The sequence below is a fragment of the Petaurus breviceps genome, unplaced genomic scaffold (genome assembly GCF_028583685.1).
Source record: "Petaurus breviceps papuanus isolate PSGF00001 unplaced genomic scaffold, PetGlider_PUasm1.0 339, whole genome shotgun sequence".
Classification (NCBI taxonomy): Eukaryota; Metazoa; Chordata; class Mammalia; order Diprotodontia; family Petauridae; genus Petaurus; species Petaurus breviceps.
In genome coordinates, this window is record NW_027186112.1 from 1276546 (window position 1) to 1289226 (window position 12681).

Here is a 12681-nt window from a genome sequence, read left to right on the forward strand (position 1 = left end):
CAGGCTGAGGTGGAGGATGAACAATACCCACTGGCCATGCTGGACAGGAAGCAACAGCAGTCTCTGCTTCAGGCTCTCCTGGGGCTCCTCCAGAGTGAGCAGGACCTGCTGGACTTGGAAGACACGGTGAGAGTCTGGAAGTTAGGGTGACAGAGAATCACAGGACTGGGGGCTGGGGAAGGAGAGGACAGAAGGGAAGAGTAGCGTGGGATTTTGAGTTAGAGCTCCTGGCTTCATATCAGACTGTGCTCTTTAACGGCTTGTACCACCTGGGGGAAGTCAGCACCGCTGTCTGGGCCTCAGTTTCCTCATCTGTAACATTACGGGGCCGGACTAGATGAGTGCCAAGGACCCTTCCACTAGATCCTATGATCCTGCAACTTGAGCATCTCCCTGAGAAGCATAGGAGTCGGAGAAGGGAGGGTGGTCTAGAGATTGTAGTTGAGAAGGATGGCTGAGGTGCAGGGCCCAGGGAGCAGGTGCTTTAGTAGCTAGGGATTGCTGGACTGTTCTAGACAGCTGGGCAGTGAACTGAGGCAAGACCCAACTAGTCAAATAAGTCAAGACTTGTAATTTTGTATATGTATAAAACCTATTCTCCAAGTAGGGTTTTCATTAAATACTAATTAATATATTCCTTATATTAATAATTGGTTATTAAAATGTACAAGGAAGCTAGGTTGTACAGTGGATAGAGAGCCTAACCTAGAGTCAGGAAGACTCATCTTCCTGAATTCAAAATTGACCTCAGCACTTACCAGCTGGGTGACCCTGAGAAAGTCTCTTAACCTGTTTGCCTCAATTTCCCCATTTGTAAAATGACCTGGAGGAAAAAAAAAAAAGGCAAAACACTCCAGTATCTTTGCCAAGAAAACCCCAAAAGGGGTAACAGAAATAGACATGACTGAAATGACTGAACAACAATTAAATTGTACAGTTGAGACACAAATAATAAAACGAGAATTTTTACATGTACATGAAAATTTCATCAGGGATAAAATTCTCACCATTTGTGAAAAATAAAACTAAAAGCAAAACAAACAAATTTCTCTAAAATCTTAGTAAATGTGGAAGTTGAAGAAGGGGAAAAGAGAAATATAGAACACAGACTCTTCCCATTTTATTCTTGCCCAACCTCTAAAAAATCACATGAAATATTATGTTTGTAAAATTCCAAATCTCAGAATTTTCTTCACTATTGTGAAATAATTCCACTAAAGACTGTGGTAGTGGGGCGGCTAAGTGGCACAGTGAATAGAGCACTGTTAATAGGAGTTAAGAGGACCTGAGTTCAAATCTGGCCTCAGATACTTCACCCAAAAACTAGCTGTGTGACTTTGGGCAAGTCACTTAACCCCAATTGCCCTACCTTAATTATTTAATAATCATTTCTCTCAGCAATTTGACTCTAATGAATTGCTAGGTGTTCTTAGAAGATCCAAAAGTATATTCAAACAAATAAACTTTAGGGCAGCTAGGTGGTGCAGTAAACAGAGCACTGGTCCTGGAGTCAGGAGACCCTGAGTTCAAATCCGGCCTCAGACACTTAACACAAATACTAGCTATGTGACCTTGGGCAAGTCACTTAACCCCAATTGCCCTCCAAAACACACACACACACACACACACACACACACACACACACACACACACACACAAGACTGTGGTAGTGAACCTCAAATACACCAAGTAAGTTTCCAACAAATCTCTCTGGAAGATAGTCTGCCTTAGCCTTAAAGGACTTCTGTCTTCTGAGAGGTTTCCAGCTCTGTTCTTATGAAATCCTGACCTTCTTTCCCTAAGAGTCCTCTTGGTAACAAGGGAAAAGAACAATGTCAGAGCTGAAAGGACTCTCTGGATCCTGGGGTCTTTCCCCCTTCAACCTCATATCTTAAGGAACCGTTTTCAATTTATCCCTTATCAAAGGGTCTTGAATCACAGAATTTCAAAGTTGGAAGTGGCCTCAGAGAGTACCTGATCCAAATTAGTAATTTTATTAAATCACATTCCAACTTTTTCAGTTAGTTTCTTTTTAAAATTTATTTTTAATTATTAAGCATGCATTTCTTTCTCCCTGGCATCTTCCCATACCTACAAAAGAAAGAAGAATAGGAAAGAAAGGAAGAAAGAAGGGAGAGAGAGAAGGAAAGAGAAAGAAACAAACTAAAAAGGAAAGGAGTGAAGAAAGAAAGAAGCTAAGATGCCTTGTATCACATAAGCACTATCAAACAAGATAAATTTCTACATTGGTCACATTCAAAAATGCATTTCTTATTCTGCACATTATTCCATTACTCTTTATCATGAAGTAAGCAATGTTCTCTTTATCAGTCATCTGGAGTCATGGTTAAGCATTTAATCATTAGAGTTTTTCAATTCTTAAAAAATGCTAGTTTTTTAGTATTGATGTTATTGTGTAAATTGTTCTTCTGGTTCTGCTCATTTTAGTCTGTATCAGTTGATAAGAGTCTTCCCATCTCTCTTTAAAATTGTTTCTTTCCTTGTTTCCTGCAGTACTATAGTATTCTGTTACATTTATATAACCACATACCACAGTTTCTTCAGTCATCCCCTAATCCAGTACACTAAGAAAGTTATCTTAACAAAGAAATAAAAAAAGCCTATTCTGCATGGTTTGAAGGGAAAGATGCTAGATTAGGAAAACTGGGCTTGTAATCCCAGCCCTAGCCCCAAGGTGCTGTGTGATCCCCCCAGGTATGTCATTTCAGTTCAATTATCCTCAATTTCCTCACTTAGGAAATGTAGATAATAATAGCACCTATTTCACAGGGATGTTTTGAGGCTCAACTATGATCGTTTTATCAAGTTCTCTTCAGACCTTGGAACCCTATATGCATGTCAGCTTTTTTTGGTCCTGGGATATCATCAATAGAAGGACCTTTCAGAAGGGGACCTCCCCCTTCCAATGCAAATCAGTTCATCAACTTAGAGTCTTAGAACCCTGCATGGGACATTGAGAGGGTAAGTGATTTACCCACGGTCACACAACCAATATTATTGATCTTGACTTGTACCTAGGTCTTCCTTCCCTATCAGTTCTTGGCCCGTTAATTTTCCATCATTGGTTAGTCTTTTCATTGTGTTCAGTGATGCAAAAAGCGTATGTCAAAATGACTCCATTTGCTCTTGGCAAAATCTATCTTTCTGAAGACTGACATCTTCCAAACAGATGTTCAGTTGCTTAGCAGTCAGCAAAAACAACTGTTTGACTCCCTTTTTTTCTGCTGGAATGCCTTTCTTTTCTTTTGAGTTATCTTGATTTCAACTTTGAATTTCCATCCACAGGATCTAGAAATTTATTACTTCATTTGATAGAATGGCGCAGTGGAGAGTCCTGGACATGGAATTAAAGAGCCTAGGTTTAAAACCTAGCTCTTCCACTAGGTCATTGTGTGCTGTCTTTTCTTCTTTTGGCCTCAGTTTCCTCCTTTGTTAAATGAAGTAGTTGGACTGGATGATCTCTTTCTTCCTTACCATTTTTAATGATTTACATTTAATCTTTGTCATAAGACTTCTTCATAACATGAAGGACCCATGAAGGATGTAGAGGTATTTTGTCACTCTCTTTTGACTTATAGCTCTCACCCAGGAAATATATGTATGGTAGCCCCAACAGATACTGAGCCTGACATAACACATTGAAATCAGGCAATTCACATTATTATTGATTAAAATAATTAAATTGATTAAAATCAATTTAAATTAAAACCCTTTGTGGCTTACTTCTCCAGGTCATACTCATATTTAAGAGTTGGTTAGGTCCCTATAGGGTGACTGCTACCTCAGGTTCTAGGGTCAACCTCGTGGGAATAAACTAATTCTGCAGTTCACAAGCCCTCACTGGTGTGCTTCTCACTTATAATCAACCAGTAGACATATATATCTTATAACAGAGGTATTCACTCAAATGGGATAACAAGAACAGTAGATACAAAACATTCCCCAACTAGACCTAGGGTGCAGTTTCTCACAAATACACACAGTGTCCATGACAAGAGTGGGCTCCAACTTGGAGCACAATGGAAGTAAATTTGTGTAGCATACACAAAGCTCCAGGTACTATGGGGTTTGTAAGAGCATTTTAGCTCCACGGCATCCTCACATATACCCCCTTGGGTGTAGCATCTCTGTTGGGTGGGTTGCTGAGCTGAGTTCTTAGGGTAATAAGATAATTATTATTATCCTCTCGATAATCTGACTCTGCTGCTGAGGGCCATGCTCCTTGAAGACACATCCTCCCTTGGGTGACCGTCTCTATATGCTTGTTTGTCTGATGTGTTCTCGTAGCTCCTCTTCAATGGTATATAGCTTATAAGGGAGAAGAAATAACTTTTTCACACCTGGAGGAGACTCCTCCACAGGCAGCTCCCTATTTACAAAAGTCTCCAACTCAAACTCTAAAACTTAGTTACTGAAAACCTCAAAGACATGCTTTGTTCCCATCCTGACTCAATCAGAGCTCTGTTTACTCTGTAAAGGGACCAGAGTGTCAAGAGACATCTTTTGCCATTAGCTTAACATCTGATTAATGTGAGTGATTGTTCTGGACCTTCTGTGACAAAATCAACTGAGTTAGAGGTAAAAGGTGTCCTCAAACCACATTCCCCACCCCAATTTCAGAAATGTGTATATATATGTAGTTTGGAATAATCAGCCTCATCTGAGGTCCCACAAATGCTGTCTTGGTCCTGCTACTTGAGAGATGATCTCTCTTTGTCTCTGTCTCTCTTGCTCTCACACTTGCTCTCTCACTTTGTGGTATAAGTCAGTTGACCAGGAGACCTTTGTTCAATCACCCTTATGATAATCTGGTCTCCCAATTTCACAGTTTTTTCAGGCAGAGCAAGAGCAAGGCTCTCAAGTATTTCCATTTTTGGATGCCATCCTCTCTAATACAAAAAGGAGGGAGAAAAGTCCCCAACGTTTCCTCCCCCTGGTTTCCACCATTGTCTCATTTCTTTAGGCCCTTCTCCTTCTTCACTCTTTTCAGTCTCCCACTAACCAAATCTACCTTGGGGACAATCACTCTACTTTCCCCAGTGACTCCAACAGGGAAAGAGGAGAGGAAGGGGCAAGTATCTCCACACTGGCTATATATGAATTCATGATTTTCCTCCTCCCACTTTTCACTTACTGACTGGGGAGGTAGAACCAAACACTTCCAGGGTTTGCCCTGAAACTCAGGATCTCTCCCACATGTACTGATCCCAGGTTTCCCTAGCCAACAGTGTGATTTGGGGCAGGTCAAGCCTGACTACTAGCTCAAGGGGCTGGTTTGGGCAGGAAGATGTTACTCTCACTATTCAGCTTCCTTCTCATCTCTGCTCTAAGGTAGAACAGAGTGTACGCTGGGGTATCCCCCACAGAAGGTGGAGGGCATGACAGATGACAAAAGTAACCTGCAAGACCAGAATGGACAACTTGTGGAGGAACTAGCAGGGGCCTTCCTCTATCTCCTTGGAGATCTGAATGGTAAGAAAGATTGTAGGACCAGAGGTGGGATGGGAATATACTCTGGGACACTAACACTCAAGAAAGCAACACACCTTCAGCTCCTATATAAAAAGTGCTTGGGATTCTAGATTAAGCTTTTCTTTAAACAATAAGAAAAAAACATGAATTCTTCTGTGCATTTTTATGCTCACATTATCCCTGTAAAGTGGAAAGGAGACAGGTAATCTCCTCCTGCTTTCACATTGATGAAGAAACAAATGCCCAGAAGGGGAAGTGACTTGCCCAAAGCCAAACACCTATACACTGCATTGGAAGAACCTGTTCCTGTGATTCCCAGATATTTTGAACTGGATATCCCATTGATATCTCAAATTCGAGTCAAAATCTGAATTCTTCTCTTTCCTCAAAACTCACCCTCTCAGGGCGGCCAGGTAGCACAGCGAGTAAGAGCACTGGCTCCAGTGTTGAGAAGACCTGGAGATCGAATCCCGGTCTCTGACACTTAGCACCCACCCAGAAACACCTGGCTGTGTAACCTTGAGCAAGTTACTTAACCCCAATTGCTTAGGGGCAGCCAGGTGGCTCAGCGAGTAAGAGCACCGGCTCCAGTGTCGGGATGACCTGGATCAAATCCGGGCTCAGATACTTAGCACCACACCCAGAAATAACTGGCCATGTAACCTTGAGCAAGTTACTTAACCCCAATTGCTTAAAAAAAAAAAAACTCACCCTCTCTTCCTAACTTCCCTATTTCTGTCAAGGACACCACTATCTTTCTAGTCATCTAGGTTTGTAACCTTGGTGTCACCCTTGAGTCTTTCCTCTCCTTCCTCCATAATAAATTTTACTTGGACATCACTAATGATTAAACAAAAATCTTAAATGGGCCCTCACCACTGCAAGGCAATCCTTTTAATCTTCCATAGCTTGCTTTTTTCTTTCCTATAACAATGATTCTGAACCATCTCTTCTCTCTTCCAGCCTTCCACAATAACCCCTGGCTCTCCACAAAGGACCTTTTATTATCCTTTGCTATGGAATTAGGGACAATTTTCCAGTTTTCTATTCTACATCTCAAGACTACTTGTCATCATTCACCATTATTTCTTGCTTTTTCCCATTCTCTGATGAAGAACAAGCCCTTTTCCTCAGCAGGGCCAACCACTATACTTGATGATATCCCTTCCTGTTTCCTCTGTCAAAATGGACCAATAATCATCCCCTCTCACCTTATATTTTTAATCTCTCTTTTATCTATCCAGATTCCTTCCCTTCTGCCCCCAAGAACACTCAGATCTTCCCATTTCTTGAAATCCTCACCATATTCATCTAACTATAAGCCTGTGTATATGTTCCATCAGAGCCAAATAGCTTAAAAAACCTGTCTCCATGTGTGGCCTTCACTTTCTCAATCCCATGCATTCTGGTTCCAACCTCATCATTCACCAGAAATGTTTCTGTCCAAAGTTATCAATGATCTCTTAATTGCCTAATCCAATGACATTTTCTCAGATCTCATCTTTCTATACCTCTGTACCATTTAACAATATTGACTACCATCAATTCCTACACCCACTGCCCTCTCCGAATTTTCATGAAATTGCTATGTCTTATTTCTTTCTGTACCTATCTAGCCACTGTTCAGTCTCTTTTACTAGATCATCAGCATGTCCCACACCTGATCCATGGAGTGTCCTCCATAGCTCTGGCTTTGGCTACCTTCTCTCTATATACCCTCAGTCCCTGATCTCAACACCACCTATGGGTTCATGTCTATGCCAATGACTTCTGTCTTCCTATAGCCAACCCTAACCTAAAGTTTCCTAATAGATAGTAAATAAGTGCCAGGCACTGTGCTAAGCCCTGAGGATACAAAAAGAGGTAGAAGATAGTCCCTGCCCTCAAGGAGCTCATACTCTAATGGGGAGACAATAAGTAAACAAATATGTACTAATAAGCTATAATTAACAGAGAGAAAGCATTTGAATTAAGAGGGGTTTGGAAAGATATCCCTTTCTTTGCATCATTTGCATCAAAGAAAGATATTCCCTATCCTGGAAAGATAGAAGATGGAGATTTGGGTTCTAACTTCAAGGGAGTCGGGGAAGGTAGTAAGTGGAGATGATGAAGGAGATCATTCAAAATACCAAGAAAATCCTGAGAAAAATACCCAGAGCCAAGAGATGGAGTGTCTTGTGTGTGAAGCAAGAAGGCCAGTGTCATTGGATCAAGGAGTACTAAGAGGCAGGGAATAAGGTATAAGAAGACTGGAAAGGCAGGGGAGAAGAAGATTATGCAGGGCTTTGAATGTCAGAGAGAGGATTTCATATTTGATCCTGGTGGTGATAGGGAGCCACTGGAGTTTATTGAGTGAGCAGGGAAGTGACAGCTGAATGGAGGTAACAGTTGAATGGAGGCTGTGTTGAAGTGGGGAGAGACTTGAGGCAGACAGACCCCACCAGCAGCTATTGCAGGAGTTCAAGAGTGAGAGGATGAGGGTCTGTATCAGAGTGCTGGCAGTATCAGAGGAGAGGACAGGAGATATTTGACAGGTTTTGTAAAAATGATATCATATGGACACCAGAAATTCATGATAACCCAAACAGAATTCAAGGTCTTTCTCTCCAAACCCATCCCTCTTCCTAACTTTGCTATTTTTTTTCAGGGATACCATCATCCTTCTAGAATCCAGGTTCAAATCTTGAAAGTCATCCTCCACTCTTCCCTCACTCTTATCTACCTTATCTAAGCAGTTGTCAAGTCTTGTTAACTTTCCCTCTCTACTATCTGTCCCCTTCTCACTGTTCGCACAGCCACCACTTTTGTTTAGGCCTTCATCACTTTTTTAATATCCCTCTCAATTGATTTTCCTACATCAGGTCTCTCCCCTAATACATTATTCCCATGAATGCCAAAGAAATTTTTGTAAAACACAGTTCTAACCTTGTCATTCCCCTGCAAGATATGTTCCGGGGGAGGAACCAAGATTGGCAGCAAAGAAGCAGGAAGACTCCCTGCTCTCCCCACGTAACCACCTCAAATACCTATAAAAAATTACTCTAAAGAAACTTTAGGGCTACAGAATCCACAAAGTGACAGAGAGAAACAAACCTCTCACTGAAGACAGCCTGGTAGACTGGCAGCAAGGGTCAATCCAAGCTTGCTGGTTGTAGAGTGCAGACCCCTGTGAGTCCGTGGTTTTAGCCCTAGGGCAGCCTGACTGGTCCTGGGTCAAAGTGAAGTGCCCACCAGAAATTATATACTAGAGTCCTCTTAAACCTGCTAGAGGGGACCCCTACTGGGTTCCTTGGAAACCACCTAATAGGCTCCAATAGTAAAGAAGTGTTTCACCTGAGTTGCTAAAACATGCCACAGGTTCCCACGGATTCAGGTCTGTTTTTCTTCACTAGAAATAATACTAAGGCTTTGCTTCAATAGGAATAATACTGAGAATGTTTTGCTTCAACAAGAATAATACTGAGAAAGCTTCACCTCAATAGAAACAATGCTAACCCCTTAGGAACATATTCTGTTGCTAGCAATCACATTGTCTATAAAATTATGTCTAACAGAAAGCTCGATGCTGTCTTCCAGTCTGAGAGGCAGTCCTGGCTGGTTAATAAACACTCCTATCAAATTATAATTGGCCTAGCTGTCCTGTTATATCTCAGTGTCCATTACAAAAGGATCTGGGATTAAAACCAAGAATCATCTACCCAGCAAAACTGAGTATCATGTTTCAGGGGAAAATATGGTCATTCAATGAAATAGAGGACTTTCAAGAATTCTTGATGAAAAAACCATAGTTGAATAGAAAATTTGACATTCAGGTGCAAGAAGCAAGAGAAGCATGAGAAGCTCATGTTACAGATGAGGAAACTAAGGCAAACAAGGTTAAGTGACTTGCCCAGGGTAATGTAACCAATAAGTGTCCAAGACCAGATTTGAACTCAAGAAGATATCTGTTCCTGACTCAAGGCCCTGCATACTGCCACATAAATACCATATAAAGTACAACATTGTTATCATTGAATGAAAAGTCAACAATCTTTAGCATTTGAAGTATTCAAATGATACCAAGCTAAGCTCAGGTAATGAATCAGAGCTTATATATTTTTTGTGATTTAGTGGAGAGAAAACAGCATTAAATACATTGGTTCAAACCTTAAAAAAAAAGAACAAGAGATGTTATGGTGGCTCTACTTTCATCGTCATCTTCATCATTATCATCATTTAGCATTCATCAGGCACTTTAAAAATATTATCTCATTTGGTCCTTACAACAACTCTGGGAGGTTGTTGTTTAGCCTTCATTTTCCAAGAAGACAATGACATCAGCAAAGTGATGCTATGACTTACAAATGAATTGAATTTAATTGAGGGAGAACTGTACAAAGTCACCAGCCTCACTATCATCCGGAGCCTTCTGGGTCTAGTAAAAGATATAGATCAGGACAACTAGAGATGGCCCTGGATGAAGTGGGAAATCTTTGTGTTTTTAACTAAGATCTTTCCCAGGTCTCAGTTTGACTGAGGCAAAACCCATTCAGTGATTAAGGCTAGGTAAGAAGTGATGCGTAGAATGACCTCTTTTATCTAGTAAAAAACAAAACAAAACAAAACAAAAATCTAGGAGGATAAGACCATCTGGGTTTCTGGCCAAAACAGAAACAATTGCTATTTACACTCACTCTGAGTCATTAGGGTCCAAGCAGTGACCAAGGGAACCTTGGGCTGGGATCTATTGTTGGTTAATGAACTAAAGCCAGAGTTATTTGGGTTTAAGGCATGGTCCTTAAGAAAGAAACCTAGCCTCTAAATCCTAAGATACCTTTCAAGGTTTCAGCTATCAAAATTCATATTCCTCTGGGCAGAGCACTTGCAAGTAAAGGTACCCTATGTGGACTTAGGGAGAGACTAAAGGAGGGAGGGAGAGAGGAAGAAGAGTGAGGAGGAAGGAAGGAAGGACCCTGAGAGGTAGGTGCTATTGCTATCCACATTTTACAATTGAGGAAAATGAAACCAAAAACAGTTGAGTGACTTCCCCAAGGCCACATGGTTAGCAAGTACCTGAGGCTAGATTTGAACTCAGCTCTTCCTGACTCCAGGTCTACTTTTCTATGCACTGCACCACCTAGCTGACATTTAAACTCCTCCTTTAAGCATTTTAAAGCCCTCTGACACATGCTTTCAGTTGACCTTTCTAGGCTCATTATACATTATTGCTCTCATTCTCACTCTCAACATTCTTGCTGTTCCTTGTATACAGCTTTTCTTCTCCTGTTTCATGCCTTTGCAAAGCCTAGAAAGCACCTACCTCTTCAACTCCCCTTCTTACAATACCTAACTTCCTTCAGAGCTGTCTTCCAGTACTACCTCCTACATGAGGCCTTCCTTGATTCCCCACAACTGTTTGTCTTCCTGCAAATGACTTTGTGTTTACCTTCTGTGTCCTCTGTGTATAGACTTACTTATGTATGTGCCCTCAGATATGTACTCTCACAACAGAAGCTAATTGAGAGCAGAGACCATGTCCTTGTCTTTCTATCTCCAGCACCTAGCAGAGACTATGCTTTACTAAGGCATTTAAGAAAGACTTGATTGATTGATTGATCGATTTGTCCCCAGCCCTGAATGACCACCAACATCAGCTCCTGATTCTGTTACTAGAGAAAAAGGAAAAGATCCTGTCCCAGAAGGTAGATCTGGTAAGAAAAGTTGCTTCCTTCCCAGAAGGAAGCTGGGCAGCCCCAATTTCCCAGAAGCCTTGGAATGAGCAGGCTAGAGAATGAATAAGAAATGGGAGAGAGAGAGCAATCTAGGAGAGAGAGTTTCAGTTCTGTGAATGACCTGCCCCTTCCTCTGCCCTGCTGCCCAGAACTCAGGGGGAGAATTCTGACCTCACAGGGTTTCTTGCCTGTTATGCAACTTCCTCAAGGGTACAATCTAAGAGTTTTTTTTGGAGCCTGGTTTCTCAGGGACTTTCTCAAAACAACTAGAAAGTTCCCCAGACATCCTGGGTTCAGTCTGATCCTATTTCCCATAAGTGAAGGAAATTTTTTTTTCCATATGTTGGCATTTATTATTTAAGCTGAAGAACAGGTTATGAGGGGGGTGGGGCAAGGGAGGAGACAGGGAGCCTAGAGCCTCTCATCTGTGTCTGCTCCAGACGGGGTTGATCCTGATTTCTGAGCCTTGGTCCAGGGCACACAAGGAAGCACACGGTAAGATGAGGTTTCAGGGGTACAGGTTGAGGAAAACAACGGGGGTGGCCAGAGCTACACATCCAGCCAGAGGAGGGGGCTGGGATTCTCCTTGGGTCAGCAGCACCACTCCCTTTTAGGAACTGAAGCCTATTGATAAAGTACCATCCCACATATTTCTTATAAAACATTCTTGTAGTTTCAGTCTTTGTGCTAAAGAATTCTTTCATCGCCTTTCTAGCTTCTTGTACTTTGCTTCCAGTTTCTTTGAATATGCATCCAACTTGTAAGCTGACTGCTCAAGAGCAGCTACCTGCTCCTCAATTAAAGTGATCTGATCCAGATAAGGCTGAAGGGTGACATCTCTCCTTGTTGCACTCTTATTAAAAAACCAAAACAACAGCTGTGAGAACATCCCTTTCCATGGGTATAACGAACTCCATTTCTGGTTTAAGTCCTTTAGGTTTCTACTTATGTTTACTGCAATATCTTTCATTTCTAGATACTTCAAGCTAGTCAGTTTGTTCATATTTTCTAGAAGTTTGTAATCTTCACTGGTGGCTGTCAGCTCACCTGTCAGGTACGTGGCCATTTTGGAGAACATGTCCTGGCACAGCTCCATGATGTCCGCCTCGACAGGTTCCATGGCCTCCTCGGCCGTCTCCACCACGACATCGTCTCGACTGAGACCCTCCCGCTGGGCTGCAGGGACGCCCTCCGCTGTGGCCGCCATGCCTGAGCCTCAGGTGAAGGAAATTTTGAAGGAGAACTTCAATCAGATGGAGAGAGGCCTTTCTCCCTTCCTTCAGAGCTGCTGTCCTTTGTCCAGGGCCAGGATGAGAACTTGACCCTCACACATGACCTATTGCAAGAATGTAGTCTGTGGCTCTCTGGAGATGAACCCCAAATTACCTGGAGCCCCAGTTCTCTGCACTCACTCTGTGCACTTATGGGAGTCTGGTGATGCTGCAGGCTCTCACTGACACCTACAGACCCACTCTCC

At 42.0% G+C, this 12681-nt stretch overlaps 1 pseudogene; it reads right to left on the bottom strand.

The window, feature by feature from the left end:
• Positions 1–11531: 11531 nt before the first annotated feature.
• Positions 11532–12450, bottom strand: LOC138167951 (biogenesis of lysosome-related organelles complex-1 subunit 2 pseudogene; annotated as a pseudogene).
• Between the last annotated feature and the right edge of the window lie 231 nt (positions 12451–12681).